Source organism: Pseudonaja textilis, chromosome 3 (genome assembly GCF_049901715.1).
Source record: "Pseudonaja textilis isolate UNSWEBS1 chromosome 3, rPseTex1.2, whole genome shotgun sequence".
Classification (NCBI taxonomy): domain Eukaryota; kingdom Metazoa; phylum Chordata; class Lepidosauria; order Squamata; family Elapidae; genus Pseudonaja; species Pseudonaja textilis.
Window position 1 is genome coordinate 183,288,660 of NC_141992.1, and position 16,914 is coordinate 183,305,573.

The following is a 16,914-nucleotide window of genomic DNA, read 5'->3' on the forward strand; positions in this document are numbered from 1 at the left end:
TAAAACAATTTGAATCCCACCACTGGACTGCAGGATATGATCAAAAAAGTCAAGATGGAGTCTGTGATGTCCATTAAAAAAACGATGGAATTATGATGTCAGGGAGATGGCACTGAGTTGAAGGCAGATGGCAGTTAAGAAATAAGATAAATAAATATAAATAATATAAATATAAATCACCCTTATTGCAATCAGCTACTTGATTTTTGGGGACAAACCATGTGGCCATCCCTGGCTGCTGCAGTCTAGAACTTTGTTTGAAATTATGTCTCTTTGTCCAAAAAAGAGATACAAGTAATCTAGGTTTGTAGAGAACAGCCGGATAGCTAGATATGTTGAAGAAAAGGAACTCACATTTTGCTTTCTGGGTACTTGATTTTTTTTGGAACTGGCCCCACCCATAATAATAGATCTGTTATGAATGCACCTACAAGACGTTCAAAAAAAAAAATCCAGTTGTGTTATCTGCTTATAGGTATTGCCCCATTGCTGCTTCAAGCTAGGTCTTTGTACTCTGCAATGATGATAGCTTATTGTTCTGTTGTTTTGGAGCTTTTGTCTTAAATCATATCTGTAGACTTAAGGAAAGGAGGAGAGCCACATAGGGTGCAGTGTATTCTGTAAATAAGCATAGGAAGAAACAGAAACAACAGTGATGAGTAGAAGAGCAAGTGGACAGATATGAAATTGAAATTAGAGGCAGAGGGGATTTCCGGTGAGGAATTGTGGCAGACTGACATTTCTGTGGGAACAGAAAGACACGCTGGCTAAAAGGTGGACACTAATTGGCAAAATTTCTCTGGACCAAAGACAGCTGATAAGGTAACCCACTTGTAATCCAGATGGTTGCTCTTTTGTGTAAACTGCAGAAATTGAAATTTTCATAGTCAGCTTAGAAGTTAAACAACTGGGAATCTCAGGATACTGTACAATATATGCTCACAACTGTGGTATATTCTATATATACAATAAGTCCTGCCAGTTTTATTTCCTAATCATAATGAATCAACACATATAGAGGGTATCACTATGACAAATATGAATTGTTTTTATTATTTTTTTTTATTTTTTTTTATTTTACTTGATTTGTCAATTGTTTACAAGATAATAAGTATAAGTGTATACATAGTTATGAATACATGAAATGGGTACATATAAGAAAAATAAAAGAAAAATAAAAGAAACAATAGGACAGGGACCGTAGGCACGTTGGTGCGCTTATGCACGCCCCATAGAGACCTCTTAGGAAAGGGGTGAGGTCAATAGTAGACAGTCTAAGGTTAAAGTTTTTGGGGTTTGGGGAAGAAACTACAGAGTCGGGTAGAGTATTCCAGACATTGATCACTCTGTTGCTGAAGTCGTATTTCCTGCAATCAAGCTTGGTGCGGTTAACCTTGAGTTTGTATCTGTTGTGTGCTCTTGTGTTGTTATGGTTGAAGCTGAAGTATTCATTGACAGGTAGGACATTGCAATGTATGATTTTATATACCATGCTTAAATCAGACCAAAGACGGCGTAATTCAAGGTTTTCTAGTTCTAGAATTTCAAGTCTGGTGGCATAAGGTATTCTACAACGAGTAGAGGAGTGGAGAACTCTTCTTGTGAAATATTTCTGGACTTTCTCAATTGTGCTAATATCAGATACATAATGTGGGTTCCAGACTGATGAGCTGTATTCGAGTATTGGTCTAGCAAATGTTTTGTATGCTCTAGTTAGTAGTGTGATATTACCAGAGAAAAAGCTACGTAGGATTAGGTTAACAACTCTTAATGCCTTTTGGCTATGTAGTTGCAGTGGGCTCTAGCACTTAGATCATTAGAGGTGAGTATTCCAAGGTCCTTTACAGAGCTTGGATCATCAACAAGATCTTGACTATTCAGCTTGTATTTTATTTTCTGATTTTTTTGCCAATATGTAAGACAGAGCATTTATTTGTTGAGATTTGAAGTTGCCATTTGTTTGACCATTCTGGTACATAGTCAAGATCTTTTTGAAGGGTAGCAGTATTGTCTGTGGTATTGAGCAGCTTTACATCATCAGCGAAAAGAACGCAGTTGCTCTTAATATGATCACAGAGGTCAATTATGTAGAGTATGAAGAGAGTTGGTCCTAGAACACTGCCTTGGGGGACACCACTATTGACAGGTACAGAATTTGATAGGACGCTCCCAATTTTGACCATTTGTTGTCTGTTTGACAGGAATGCTTCTATCCAGTTATGCAGTTGTCCAGAGATACCATAGGATTTTATTTTTAGTAGTAGTTTGTCGTGTACCACTGAATCAAAGGCTTTACAGAAGTCTATGTAGATTGCATCTATTGTTTTGCCCTGATCAAGTTTTGTAGTCCATATGTTTTTGCAGTGGAAGAGTTGCAGATTACAGGATAGTTTTTTTCTGAAACCAAATTGTTTATTGGAGAGTAGGTTGTTTGTCTCTAAGTGGAGGATGATGGATTGGTTAATAATTGATTCCATGACTTTACAGGTGACGCAGCATAAGGAGATTGGTCTGTAATTTTCAACTAGGCTGGGGTCTCCCTTTTTGAAGATGGGGATGACCGTGGCTTGTGACCATAGGTTAGGTAAGGAACTGGTCCTGAATGATTTTTCAAAGATTATGCTTAGAGGTTTGGCTATGGTAGTGGGTAGCTTTTTTAAGAAGTAGGCACATATTCCATCCGGTCCAATAGATAGAGATGGTTTTAGATTGCGAAGTGCTTTTTCAACATTGTCTTCTGTAAAATCGATATGTATTAGATCATTGTAGTTATCTGTGGTTCGGCTAGGAAATACTGGGCATGATCCATTGCTGTTTACAAATACTGAGCCAAAAAATGTGTTAAAGATGTTGGCTTTAATGGTGTCGTCATTGCAGTCTTTACCATTAGGTCCTATCAGGGGTGGGGTGGACCTTGAATCTTTTAGTTTGTTGTTTACAAAATTGTAAAAAGCACTGGTGGAATTGGTGCTTAGAAGGTTTTCCTCTTGTTTAATGTGATAATTGGTGCATTCGGTCTTTAATTTTTGTATCGGCTTTTGAAATTGGCAACGTGACCAGATTTGTTTTTCCGCCAGAGTGATCTCTTTTTGGATTGAAGTTTCCTTATTGTTATGGGCAATCTGTTTTTTTGTTTTGTTTTGGGAGTTGTTGTTGGTACATATTGTTTGATGACTCTTTTGACTTCAAGTAAAAATATGTTGTAATGGTCTTCAACAGTATTGCATCCAGTGAATAGAGATTGCCAATCAAGGGATGAGAGATTGTTGTCTATAAGATCATAGTTGCCTTTTTTGAAGTTATAATTGGGGATTACGTCATTGTGGTGGTTTTTGTGTGGACGTATGTTGAGACAAAAGTCAATCATATTGTGGTCACTGCTGGAAAAGGGTTCTTTAGTTTGTATTCCATAAATTAAATTCAAACTATTGCAGAAGATGAGATCGAGGCAGTTGTTTAGTCTAGTGTTGTTGGTTACTAGTTGTTCCAGTCCCAGATTTGTAACAGCATTGTAGAAGGTTGTGTGTATGGTTTCAGTTGTACATTCATTTAGGGTCTAGTCAATATGAGGCAGATTGAAATCACCAAGAAAGATAAAAGGGTATGGGCAGGATGCTGCCCATAATTGTATGTTATTTCAAAATGATTATGCTAAGGCATGCAATGAACTTAAAAATATATATTAAGATGCAGTAAAGCACAGCTGTCATTGTTCAGAAGAATTTATGTCATTAAGATGAAGCTTTTTATTCTTATTAATTTATTCTATTAATTTATAATTTTTATGTTATTATGCTCTGTGTACATCAGGCTATCAGCTTTCCCAGGCAAGAGACTTATTCTAAATGATCTCACATATGGTGATATTTTTGAAAAATATATCTAATTCTCTGAATAATATTAATGTTTCACTACAAGGTACATTAGCTAGATTTAAACTTCCAAGTAAAAATGGATGCAGTTCAACTTCATATGTTGAGTATGTTCTTATAAATAACCCTGAGTGCTTAAGGCATATTAAGAAGTATTAATTAAGGAATCTGCTCCCCCTCCAATAAAAGTATTTGATTAGATCCCAAACCATTCTATTGCAACCATTAATTTATCCATTAGGGAGATTACCATCAGAGAGTCAGTTTGGTCTAGTCATTAAAGCACCAGGCTAGAAAATAGTTCAAGTTCCCCCTTAGCTATGAAAGCCACCTGGGTGACCTTCTGCCGATAGATAGATAGATAGATAGATGGATCGATCGATGGAGGGATGGATAGATAGATAGATAGATAGATAGATAGATAGATAGATAGATAGACAGACAGATGTGTGGATGGGTGCATGGGTGCATGGATATATATAGATAGGCAGGTAGGCAGGCAAGCAATCAAGCAATTATTAAAGGATACAGCAAAATGTACAGACATTGCATGCAACATTTCCACATACAGGAATTGTGCATTTCTGAATGCAGCTTTTAAAAGAACACCCTGAAATTGCCATTCCAGCACTAAAAGACCTGATGCCATTTGCAGCCATGTATCACTAGGGTGGGGGACACCTCTCCACATGCAGCAACAAAAAATAAGAATAAGCTAACTACAGAAATTGATATCTGCTTACAAGTACTGTATAGTAATATCAATTGCTCCAAATCTGAACATTTATCCAAACAAAAGCAGTCACATCCCAGTTGCAGAATTTTGATGTGTTTGGTTAAAATGTTTAGCCTCCCAAATAATTAGGAAATTCAATTTTTCCTTTTTGCATCAGAGAAACATGAATGTTACATTCTCAATAAACAAGTTACTACTTATACTCCCCTAAATGGAACAACTTTCTGAAACAGTAATTTTGCACATGTGTTTTGGCGCAATTCAAATACATTTAATAATATATAATTTTATATAAATAAATTCCAACAAGTGAAATCTTGATTTTACTGCCAATTTTACTGCCTTCTGCAGAATCCTGCAGTTTTGCCCCTTAAACCAGATTTTATCTTTAACAGATTCTGTGACTTGAAAATGTTTGAAAATTCCTGCAATAGAACTTAATCTCAGTCCCTGGTGCTAATTATTCAGAGGGTGGTTTATGAGGATCATGTATTGCTTGCTGCCTGCAAGTTGTCCAGCCCTGAACTTAGAGGTTCAATCCAGTATTTCTTTGCAACAATAATTATTAATCCTATTCTGAGAATAAACAAAAGAAATGAAGGAAGGAGCCATAGCTCCTTTGCTAGACCAATACTTGAATTCAGCTCTGCTGTCTGGAATCCGCACTGTACATCAGAATAAATACAATTGAGCGAGTCCAGAAGTATTTTACCAGAAAAGTACTACATTCCTCTGTTCGCAACAGAATACCCTACACCACCAGACTTGAGATTCTAGGCTTAGACAAACTTGAACTACACCGGCAAAGATGGGACTTAAACATAGTACATAAAATAATATGTTACAATGTCTTACCAGTTAATGAATATTTCAGCTTTAACCACAACACAAGAGCACACAACAGATATAAACTTATAAACCACTCCAAACTTCATTGCAGGAAGTATGATTTCAGCAACAGAGTGATCAATGCTTGTATCTCACTACCTGATTCTGTTGTTACCTGTTCAAACCCCCAGTCCTTTACCCTCAAACTAACCTCACCCCATTCCTAAGAGGTCTGTAAGGGCCGTGCATAAGCGCACAATCGTGCCTACCATCCTCGTCCTATTGTCCCCAATTATTAGTTCCTATTTCTTATATTTAAACTTATGTTTATTCTTATTTCTGTATTGTAAGCTTTTGACATAAACAAACAAACAAACAAACAAATAAATAAATAAATAAATAAGGCCTAAAGCAGGGGTGTCAAACTTGCGTCATCATGGCGGCGTCACATGATGTATTGTGACTTTCCACCCTTCGCTAAACTGGGCATGGGCGTGGGCAGCATGTGGCACATCTGGCCTGTGGGCTGTGAGTTTGACAGCCCTGACCTAAAGACTTATTCTTGAAAAAAAAAGTAGTAGTGTAGTTCATCTGATACATAATTAGAATCCTATGCTTTTCGATGCCAAAAAGTGGCTTAAACAAGCCTTCTTAACCTGTATGAGCTCCCAGTGTAATTTCCAGCACTAAAACAATGTATCAATACATCTAAGAAAGTAAGTGGAGCAGCAAAACAGCAAAGAAAGGTGCTTTTTGTGAGGTATTTTCTTTTTCTCTGTCACATCCCATAATAACAACAGCAAGAAGATCAATAGTCAGTGGAAACAAGTGGAATGAGAGTGACACTCAATGGCAGTTTCAAATATAAAATCGCTTTCCTCAAAAAAGCTAGTTCTCTGGAGAATTGTGGTCTGTTCGTTGAACAGCCTGAAAGATATCATTGTAAATTTGGAAATAGAAATTTAAGGCTTGCTTTAATTATTATTTCTTTTAAAAGCTACAGCAACATTTGCACGATGCTAGTAGCATTGCTATATTTGTATGTTCCACTCACTCCACCATTCTGCGGGTTTGGGTGCTTTATTTTGTTCTCTTTTTTTAAGAATTTTATTGTAGACTAACTGGTGCTTTAACCAACCACTTCAATCAATTTTTTAAAAAAGAAAATCCAGATTGATTCAGTTATCATGCTAATAAAAATTACCAATAAGCAATATTGCCTATATGCTCAATAGCAGTCATTATAGATAACACTATTCTGGAAGGTAAGTTTTGGATTAAGGTGGTTGGTAACATAACTTCATCCTTACTCCTGTATTTAAAAACGTAAAGTTTTCCCCTGTCCGGTTCTGTCCAACTCTAGGGGATAGTTTCTTAGCTGAGTGAGGCAGTGCTGAGTGAGGCAGTACACTTCCATCCAGCATGACTATATGCCAAGGTGCATGGAACACTGTTACATTTCCACCAAAGTGATACCTATTCATCAACTCACATTTGCATGTTTTCAAACTGCTAGGTGGGTAGGAGCTGGGGAAAGTAATGGGAGCTCACCCCGTTGTGTGGTATCAAACCTAGGATGTCAGCTTTCCAGCTGACAAGTTCAGCATCTTTTAACCTCTGAGCTATCACGGCTCCTGTATTTACTCATACATAAATATTTCTTTGTTCAGCACTTCATGAAGATAAGATAATGGGGTACAGGGTGATGGAGAGGATGTTTTTGATATGGGCAAACAAGAAGTGATCCAACTGAGATAATATCAAAAGAACCTTAATAATTCTTGATGGTTTGACACCTCTTTCTTTCCTCTTCTTTTGAAGAAACACCATTGCAAAGCAGCTAATTTGTTTAGTTTACTTTATTGTCATTGCACCTCGTAAAATGAAATCAAACAGCATCTTCAGTGCACATCATGACCATGAAAATAAACACAAACACACATCCTTCACACTCCACACATTAAATTGAAAACCCCCGACACCGCATCAACACTACACTATACAGCAGAATTCAAAAGAGCTACTGCCCTGGGAGAGAAGCTGTTTTTCAGCTATTTGTCCTTATTTTTATTATTCTGTATCGTCTGCCAGATGGTACTAGTTCAAAACAAGGGTTCCCAGGATGAGATGGATCTTTGAGAATGTTTTGAACTTTCTTACCGCAGCGGGAGCTATAAAGCTCTTCCAAAGAGGGGAGAGGGCAACCAATGATCCTCTGGGCAATGACGTTAACTCTCTAGAGTGCTTTCCTATCTGCCACTGTGCAATTGGCAAACCATACAGAGTTGCAGTATGTTAAAATGCTCTCTATGGTGCAGCGGTAGAAGGTCACCAGCATTTTTCAATGATGCCAAACCTGCTAATAGATATTACAGTCTTTTCAAAGTAAAAGGAATGGAAAGGTTGCAGAATAGAAGAAAAACAACTTCTTTGGGAATCTGCTGAAAGCTCAGTAGTTTTGCTGCTGGCAGGGACATATTGGGAAGAAAAAAAAAAATCAATATGCCAGCCACAACTGTGGGATCAAAGCCACACCACTTTTGAACTTGTGTCTTGCTTTGATCATCTATAGGTAGTCCTCAATGTATCCCACAACTTGGAACAGAATTTCCATTGCTAAGCAAGACATTGTCGAGTCACTAATGAATGGTTGTAAGTTGAAGACTACCTGTATCACAACCTCCATTTTGATTTTTTTTTTTTTGCGGGGTGCCTTTATTGAAGATGCTGCTGCTACTAAAGGAACAAGTTTGCTTCCAACATACATTTGTACATTCATTTGTAAGGAAAACCAATCCTAGAAAAATTTCTTCAGTGTGCTCTCCTCTCAATCAAATAAAACAAATGCTGCTCCCTCAATTTCTCTCTCAGGCAAGATGGGAGACTTTAATAACATATTTTTTTGAAAAATCTGTCTGGCATTCAAGATGAAAAACAAAAATCACGACCATTATCATTTCAGGCCATATCTTCTGCTGCCTCTATTTTCAGAGTAATAAAGCTTCATCTATCTGCAGTTCATAATTCAAAAACAAAAATGACAGCCAGCAAGAGGCATTATTGAGACCTCATGTTGAGGAGGGTTTTATTTCTTTCCGTGACAAAATATATGGCTGTACTAAGATTTGCACCAATAGCATTCTCATTACCATCGTAAATAATTCAGTGATATTAATTATCCAAATTTGTATTGCTTCATGAAATATTTTTGCTATCTTTTTTGTAAAGAGGATAGATGACATTGAAATCCAGGACGTGAGCCTTGATAATGTAGGAATGCTCAAATAAATAATGTTCTCAGTCTATTTAATATTGCTGAAATAAAACACGCTTTATCACTTCCTGAAAACTACAATCTACCAAATATAAAATAGCAGTACACTCAGCCTTAAAAGCTTGAGACACTACCACACTAAACCTCAGAAAAAAAATGATTACCAGAGGCAGTTGTGTTGCTGTTGTTGCTGTTATAACAACTAATATATTGTTTAATAAGGCTTCAGAAAAAAATAATTAAACAAATAACAGAAGGGTAAATATATTCCTTTAATTTAACTTCTATTTAATTTCAATTGCCTTCAAATATCAATGAAATAAAATCAAATTTAGCTTTCATTCCAGGCCAGTTGGCTGTATTTGTGGAAGCACCCCTGAACATGACCTTAGTAAGCAAAGAACAATCCTAAATTTAGTAAAAACTTCTAATTTAGAGAGACTGGGACAGATTCAGAGGGCAGCTGAAGACAGAAACAAGTCTTCTATGCAAAACTTCAAAGAACTTGACATGTTTGATGTGGACATATAAAGAACTTGAAGAACAAGAAAATAGACAGAATAACAGAGTTGGAAGGTACCTTGGAAGTCATCTAGTCCAATCCTGTGCTCCAACAGGAGAGTCTATTCCAAATATTAGACCTTTCCTCGGATCGAACTCACAGCCTCCTGATTGTGAGACAAGAGCTCCACCTCTAGGCCATTGCACTGGAAAATATTCTTCTGGTACCTCAGAGATTGTCATCTTAAGCAAAAGAAATAATTTCTGCTGCCCAGTGTCTATGATTATATTTTACTGGTTTATGTTGCACTATAGTTTGATATAATGTTTTAAGATGATGGCCTAAAAACCAGGAGACTGTGAGTCCTAATTCCACTTTCGGCATGAAAGCCAGCTAGGTGATTGAGGGCCAACACCATCTCTTAGGGTCTTTATTGTGGAGAAAATAGAAGGAAGAAGTTTTAGGTATGCATTGAATTACTCATAAAAGAATACGGATGGGATGAGAGTCTAATCAATAAATAAAATAATAATCCATGTTTTAAATCAAAAAAAGAGCAGTAAGTGGAAGGAATTCCTTGGGGAAATTTGAGGACTTTCTTAAGTTGTTGACTTTCTAACAGTGGTCAAGCTACATTCGAATATACCATTCATTTTTATTCTAAAGTTGATTTGATCAAACATCAGACTCAAATAAAAACCAAATTCATAGAATTGATTTGGGTATGGGCACTTTTCTATATGAGCAGAAATCCATTTTTCTAAATCAATTCAGAATTCCAAATTGAATCACCTGGATCAGATAATTCTAATCAAATATCTGGATTGCTTCAAATCTGATTTTTCCCACCATTGACACAGTCCTATTAAGTATCTGTATCAATTAGGAATGTTCTAATGTAGGATTCATCTGTGCAATAGATTTAGAAACCCAATATATTTCAATTTTAAAAAAACTTGGCAACTTTAAGAGTTGTGGACCAACTCCCAGAATACTGGCTGGGGAATTCTGGGAGTTTAAGCCCACACATCTTAAAGTTGTCAAAATTGAAAAGTATTCCATTGAATGGCTACAAGACCTCCAAGTAGACAATTTTAGGCAGTAGTATAAACTAGTTGTTTTTATATTGAGAGAAATTCCATTCTGGTGATAGAATACAAAGTATATTATACTATTACTTTGATAGAATTTTCCCTTGATCTTTAGTTTAGTTTAGTTTAGTTTACTTTATTGTATGACAAAATTAATTTATTGTCATTGCACCTTGTATGACCATCTTCAGTGTACATTATGACTATGAATATAAACACAAACACACATCATTCACATTCTATACATTGAATTGAAAACTCCTGATATTGCATTAATACTGCACTATACAGTAGAATTCAATAGAGCCTTACATTTTGCTTCAGAATTAATACTGTGCAGCAATATTTCCTTCCAGTTGGATGAAAGACAATTTTAACATTTCTTTTAAATTTCAGTGGTAAAATTCTTAAAGCAGAGTGTGGTGTTCCTGCACTTCTTTCATCACAGGATAGACAAAGTATGTATGTAAATGTCCTCTTTTCATGTCAATTATCTCTCCAGGAGCCTCCAGCTCTAGGTATTCCAACATCTAGTACAGTGGTGACTAACCTTTTTGGGCTCCTGTGCCAAAAATTACATGCATGCTCATGTGCACCGGCGCTCATGTGCCAGCACCCAGAAGGCAATGTGCGCAGAGGCCCCCACACTCCCTGTGCATGCACATGTGATTACCCCCGCTGCCACGCCCTTACCTGCACTGGGGATGCAAGTGCCTCTCAGCTAATTTTCGGTCCATTTGAGGCCTTTTTCGGCCTCAAATGGGCCCTTTCATCACTTCTGGTATTTCTGGAAATACAGGAAGTGACCAAACGGGCATGTTTTTGGCCTCCAAAGGCTGCAGAGGCTTCCCTCAAGCCTCTGGGAGGCCGAAAATCAGCTGGGAAGCCCCCGCGCATGCGCAGTAAGGTAAGTTTGGCTGGGGCTCATGTACCCACACAAATGGCTCTGCATGCCACCTGTGGCACGCATGCTATAAGTTTGCCTTCACAGATCTAGTATGTCAGTTTATTGGAAGACCTTTTCTCTTGTGGATTTTCTTCCCCATATTCAGAAATCTGGAAAGCCAAGAAGTTTCCCAAGTGTTTGGAAGGTGCAAAACAATCTTAGCCAAAGTCCCTTCACTCCTGCCAACAATGAAATACATTTTTTAAAATGCCATGAGGAGAATTTAGAAAGAAATTCTCAAACCAGAGTAGAAAACCAGTATTTCTTCACAAAAACATGACTTATTAAGTATGGAATCCACTTTCTGGTAGACCCTACATAGTAAGATAAATGTCAAGAGAATGGACAAATCCATGAAAGAAAGTCTTAGGGGCAATTATAATGAGTTCTGATGAAAGTATAAATTCTTCAAAATGCCATGAGTGGAAGAGAATGATGATCTTCATATCACATATACTGGTAAGTTCCCAGGGACATCTGGTTGGCTACCGAGAGAAACAGGATGTGGAAATTTTCATCCTGTCTTAGACACCAACTTTCCCATCCTTTGCCTTTGCCCTTAATTGCCTTTGCCTTTTGTCAAGCTACAGGGTGGTCTAGTTAGATGGACAGAAAATGTCTTTTCTCTAATCAAACAGGTCAATTTGGTCATCTTAGCAAGTTCTATCACCAGCCATTCCTTGGTCATAGGCTTTGCCAAATATTTCTCTCATTCTGCCTAGAATAATCTCACAGTGGTTATCATATATGAAAACAAAGTTCTATGACATTTTTCCAATTGTTTAACCATCAGTCTCAAGAAGAAAAGCTCTGGTTTCAGTTGCATATTAATCTTTAAAAGCTACTGAATCAATGTATTCATCAGAACTCAAAATCTTCTAGCTATATTGCATCATCAATCATGATAAAAATGACCCTTCTTATTGTTCACATTTTCAAGATAATTTCTGAAATATTATATATATGTGTGTGTGTGTGTGTGTGAGATATAGATAGATAGATAGATAGATAGATAGATAGATAGATAGATAGATAGATAGATATAGATATATATAGATATATATATAACACACACACACACACACACACACACACACACACACATATATATATATATATATATGGATCTTTGATTATTCGGGTTTTCTCCTGCATAAGATTGGAAGTATCTAGGCAACGTTTCGATGAAATCTCATTCATCATCTTCAGGCTTGTGTCTTTGGCTCTGTGCTTCTCAGAGTGATGTGAGCTTGCAGCTGCTTCTTCCTTTTAACTGCTAGTGGGGGTGTGACTTGATTGGGTGGGGGCTTGGCTGTGTTCTGATTGGTTGGAGTGTTGGCCGTGTTCTGATTGGCTGGAGGCATGTTCTGTTCAGGTGGGGGCTTGGTTGTGCTCAGGTTAGTCTTAGTCGCTGGGGGATTTGAGCTGGTGAGAACACCCCCCCACCAATCAGAACACATCCAAGCCCCCACCCAATCAAGTCACACACCCCCACTAGCAGTTAAAAGGAAGAAGCAGCTGCAAGCTCACATCACTCTGAGAAGCACAGAGCCGAAGACACAAGCCTGAAGATGATGAATGAGACTTCATCGAAACGTTGCCTAGATACTTCCAATCTTACGCGGGAGAAAACCCGAATAACCAAAGATCCACATACAAATACCTGCAGAACCTCAGAATATATATATATATATATATATATATATATATATATATATATATATATATATATATATTTTCTTAAGTTTTCGTGGGTACTTACACGGGTATTTTCCCACGTCATTGTAGTTGTGCTTTTAAAGTTGTAGCAATGTTTCGGCAGAATCTCATCTGCCATCATCAGGCTTCTGTATAGTCATCCCAGATGAACACTATACAGATCTCCAGAACCATAAAGCCCACCAATTTGAAATTTGGCACGTATGTTCCTCTTGGCTTCTAGGTGCTCACTAAGAAAAGATTTTTCAAAATGACCATCAGAGCATTAGTATTTACTATATTATTATTAACCCGCTCTGATGCTAAGGAGTTTTACTCCCCCTCCCAACCTGAAAAGAAATCTGTTCCAAATGCAAAACGCAAGCAGAGGGGATGAGTTTCAGTTTTAGTTTCACAGCACCAATCAGCTTTAGTACAGAACAATTGAGCTAAGCCATGCCTCGCTATCTCCTTGCTCACACCGCAAATACTGTTTCTGTTTCCATGTTTCAATTTCCAAACAGCCCTCAACTCTCTAACATACTGACAGGATGTTAGGCAGATGAATACCGATGGATGCTGGTAGTCAGAGGCACAATTTTAATCCCTTTTTTTCCTTTCCCAAAACTAAGCCCGATCACATAGTTTCGTAGCGAAGCACGGGTATAGAGCTAGTACTTTTATATATTCTGGATAATTTTTCTAGTGTCATATAACAACAGTACATCATTTACTAAAAGTTCTCTTTAAGATCATAACATAGTGTACATGTTTGTCCTGTCAGCCACATATTTTCCCATTGTTTCATCTGTATATTATAATCAACATTTTTAACTCACTTTATCATACATTTTTCACTTGTTCTTCTGTTTCAAATTTCAGTAAAAGTTTATACATTTTAGCAATCACATGTTTATCATTTGTGTACAATTCCATTTCAAAGTCAGTCTTAAAATATACAGTACCATAAATTCTTCTGTCTCCTTTGTGTCTTTTGATTACTGTAAATAGAAAAACCATGACTATTATGTCCTGCTACAATCAATTGTTGCCTTGATTATATTTTGTTTTCTCCTTGACAGAATTCTATTATCTCACCATTTGTATTTTCCTTCTTTATTTCTCATCTATAAAATGCTTCTTGTACTGAAAGGCCCCTCTCTTGTCAAGGGGTGTTTATAGGGACAACCTGTATTTGTATCTATTCTATATTCTCAATATGGCACATCTAATACACTGTAATGTTTTTTTCAATGAATATTGACCTTAACTTTAGTATACCACAAATATCTATGCCATCCAAAACTCAGGTCACGTTCTTCAGACTCTAAGTCTTCAATTTCTCAGCATTTCTTTCATCCAAATCAATAACAAGCTACAACATACCATTTCAAATCAGGTAAATCCTTTTTCCTTTGCATCTTACAACCCCTTATATTTAACTTGTGATTTTTCCCTTGTTATACAAACTTACCTATATCCTTTTGCCACTATTTAAATAACACATCAATAGTCAAAACAGGTATTGTCTCAAATAAAGACATCCATTCTTAACGTATCTTTTTAAACCTCATGTATACTTTAACATAATTATTTTGAAATAAGATATAATTTGCATTTGCCATGTTGATATCCAAATATTTTACTTTTTTCTCAATTTTAAAGCCTGTTTTTTTCATCAGTTTTGTTGGTTTCTCTGCTTTCATATTTTTATTAATATCTTCTTCTTCTGATTAGTAATCTTAAAACTAAAACTGTACCAAATACTTTTAATTTTCTCATTAATAATTCTATTCCCCTTATTAGATCATACAAAATCAACATTAAGTCATCTGCCAATGGCCTTTAATTATAAGTTTCTCTTTTAATTTTTACTTCCACAATCATCTTAACTTGCCTTATATCTATTTCAAGAACTACTGCAAGAATAAAATATACTGAAGAAGAGTCTGTCTTGTCTCTTTTTGTATCTCACAGTGTTTTCTTAGATCACCACTGACAATTATTCCTGCTTTTCCTGAAGCGCAAAACCTATTCCTGCTTTTCCTGAACCTAACCTATTTAATAAAATTATCTCCAAATTTCATATTTTCCCAAACTGCAACTTTAGGTAGGTGGATTTAAAAAAAAAAAAGCTATATTTTTAATGTTAATTGTTAATGATTAACAAACAATTAAAAAAACAGTTCTGCAGGAATGAAAGATGACCAATGGCTGCAAATGTTCTAGAAGTAAAATTATTTGCTGAAGTATTGCCTAGTTGAACAAAAAATTATTTTCATTATCATGAAGGAGTCCCCAAAACAAACATTCTTGTCATGGCAGTGTAATTCAAGCCCTGCCCCTTTGAATTGTGACATCACAAAAGGAATGGGGCTTTGCTTCTTGATTTTTTGGCCATACCTAAAGATGCTGTTGTTCCTTTAAGAGGCTTAAAAATAAGGTTTTTCTCTCTTTTTAATCAAGTAGCACATAGCGTTTCTCTCAGTTTCTCTTTGTATAAATTGGAAACAGCCAAGAACTGGAATAAGGCTTTTTTTCCCAGCTCCAACAGGCCTTTTTAGCTCTCTAGAAACTAGTTTAGCTGTAATTCAAACGTTTCTCCTCAGATTGCTTCAAAAAAAAAAAATTCAATCAAATTTCATTTCCTTTATTCCATCACAGAGACCAAAATTACTGCAATAAACGTGATTGTGAACATTTTCCCAAGTCTTTTGTCTTCAAAAATCTCCAAACTAAAAATGAGTATTCCACAAATAAAGAAAAAACAAACCCTGTGTTAGAGTTCTTAACATGTTTACTAGCAGTTTTTATCTGAATCACTAAACACTTAAAAAGATATTATTTTTAAAAAAATAATCTATAAACTACTATGGCCAAACTTGTTCTTGCTCATTCCTCTCCAGATGCTATACTACAACTGCCATAATCCGTATTCACTGGGAACTATGGGATTTGTAAAGCACATATGAACAGCTAGTTATGTTTTATCAAATATCTACAAATAAAACATGGTTTACAAAAATCTTTAGTAACAAGGAGAAGGAAATGTTTCATTGGTAAATATGATAACCAGTTCATGAAACAGTATGGTGACTTTCCTCAAATTATATATAGATTAAAAAAAATAAGAGGGAAAGTTCCCCATATATATCCACACCACCAACATCCCAGCAAAACACTCTGTTTAATTCCAAATGTATACAATAAAAAGTTTGTTCTGACACATTTCAAATGCTCAGTCAACCTTACCACTTTTTGCTTCAGCATTAACCATGATGCAGCCAGAGTGCAATATTGCTTTTTTAAAACAAAAGAAAACTCACAGTAAAAAAAAGATAAGAATCTCTTATTTTGCCTTCTCCGTTTCTGTAACATTAGCTAGTAAGCATTTTAATTTTCCTTGATTATGTCCAGACTACGAGGGTTGCAAATAGAGGCTTCCCTTAAGCAGAATATGTTCCTTAGACGTTCCAGATAATAGGAAGAAGTACTGACACGCCAGGGAAAGGTGGAGGAGTCAGCCAGACATTTAAAATATCATAAATGGTTCTGGTTCAAGAAAATTCCAGCTGGCTAATAGTTAATTCAAACCTGTTTCCCATCCTTCGTTGGAGGTGCAACAACGGGAGAAAACAGCAGTCTAAAAATGTGGTTGCAAAATATCTATTGGAACCAGGAACAGAGAACTATATCAGCCTTCTCCTGCCAGATTATCAGGAAGAGAGATCTGGGACATGCATTGAGGAAGTCTGGATGTAAAGACTCAGAAAACGAGATCATCCCTTTGTATAGGAAGCATATGGAGGTTGTCGTTATTCATTAGGAACAAGAGTATATTGTTAGAAGCAGTGGCAGTAGAAGGGAGGTGCGGTACTGGCTAAACTTCACTGCTTAGCTAATGCCCAATCCAACTGTATCACCACTATTGACACTAGAAACATCCAAGTAACATCTCCAAGCAAAG

General features: G+C 36.4%; 1 long non-coding RNA gene across 1 annotated transcript in view; it reads right to left on the bottom strand.

Moving 5' to 3' along the window:
* Nucleotides 1-16,694, bottom strand: part of LOC148126447 (uncharacterized) — an 81,040-nt gene extending 64,346 nt beyond the window's left edge. Inside the window, exon 1 of the long non-coding RNA XR_015742634.1 lies at nt 16,200-16,694. This is a non-coding gene — a long non-coding RNA (uncharacterized LOC148126447). The remainder of the gene's footprint in view (nt 1-16,199) is intronic.
* Between the last annotated feature and the right edge of the window lie 220 nt (nt 16,695-16,914).